General features: G+C 43.6%; 1 non-coding gene across 1 annotated transcript; it reads left to right on the forward strand.

Moving 5' to 3' along the window:
• The first annotated feature begins 954 nt into the window (after positions 1-954).
• LOC136144588 (U6 spliceosomal RNA) lies at positions 955-1,058 on the forward strand. The gene has a single exon (XR_010658605.1). It is a non-coding gene; the product is annotated as a U6 spliceosomal RNA (small nuclear RNA).
• Positions 1,059-1,313: the final 255 nt, after the last annotated feature.

A 1,313-nucleotide genomic window follows, 5' to 3' on the forward strand; every position in this document is an offset into this window, starting at 1 on the left:
TTGTAAAGAAGTTAGTGAATGGTTGAATTGGAGACAACATTTTCAAGTAGATTGCCTCTTCAGGAGCTGATGAATCCTGGAAGTTAGGGGGTCGGGGTGGGGAGCACTCCTGGTTAGTTTACGTTTGAAATGGAAACCTTATGGAAGATGTCCTCTGAAAAGCTGGTCTATAACAAGGCTGTGCTCGGTAACAGAACAAATAAAACGAGGTGCAAGGCAACAAAACCATTACATTTATTTTAAGGAGCCCTGGGCTGCTCCTCTCAGATTCCCAAAACAGAGAAACTTCAAATCAGCCTTTTTACACACATCTATTCAAAGGACCTATGTAAGGATACCTCCATTCCCTTCTTCAGGGAATTTTCCCGACCCAGTGATCAAACCTGGGTCTCCTACATTGCAGGCAGATTCTTTACAGTCTGAGCCACTAGGAAAGCCGCATGTAAGTATACTTTTGTAAATTATTGACCTACTTGTTCAGCATCTTAGCTTTCCTACCATCTGGCATTCACAAAAAGCATCTTGATCCAGACATTCAAATCACTGCCCTTTAACTGAGATTATCTTAGATTGTTTCTACTTAACCCAATTTAGAAGGATATCCCATAACAAATTACTGAATTACTTTGATTTTACCATTTTTAATCAGAAATAAACTCTTTGGGACTTCCCTGGGGGCCCAGTGGTTAAGAATCCATCTTGTGATGGAGGGCACACGGTTCGATCCCTGCACAGGGAACTAAGATCCCACATGCTGCAGAGCAACCAAGTCTGTGCGCTGCAACTCAGAGTCTGCAGGCCACAACTGGAGAGTCTATTTGCCACAACGAAGGACCCAGGATGACGAGAGTAACGTCAGCAACAACAAGAATCCTGTGTGCTGCAACAAGGACCTAACACAGCCAAATAAATGATTAAGTAAATAAATACTTTTAAAATTAAGCACTATGAGTACTCGCTTTGGTAGGAAAAACACTAGAATTGGAACCATAGAGAGAAGATCAGCATGGTCCCTGTGCAAGGATGACATGCAAATGTGTGAAGCATTCCATATTTTTCAAGGTGGATGAAGTTGTGGTGGTCCTACAGGCTCATCAAGCCAAGAAAGAAGCTGCCCAGAAGGTGGACGCTGTTGCTACTGCTACCTCTTCAGTTCAGTTCAGTCGCTCAGTTGTGTCCAACTCTTTGAGTCCCCATGGACTGCAGCATGCCAGGTTTCCCTGTCCATCACCAACTCCCAGAGTTTACTCAAACTCAAGTCCATTGAATTGCTGATGCCATCCAACCATCTCATCCTTTGTCGTCCCCTTCTC

Source organism: Muntiacus reevesi, chromosome 11 (assembly GCF_963930625.1).
Source record: "Muntiacus reevesi chromosome 11, mMunRee1.1, whole genome shotgun sequence".
Classification (NCBI taxonomy): Eukaryota; Metazoa; Chordata; class Mammalia; order Artiodactyla; family Cervidae; genus Muntiacus; species Muntiacus reevesi.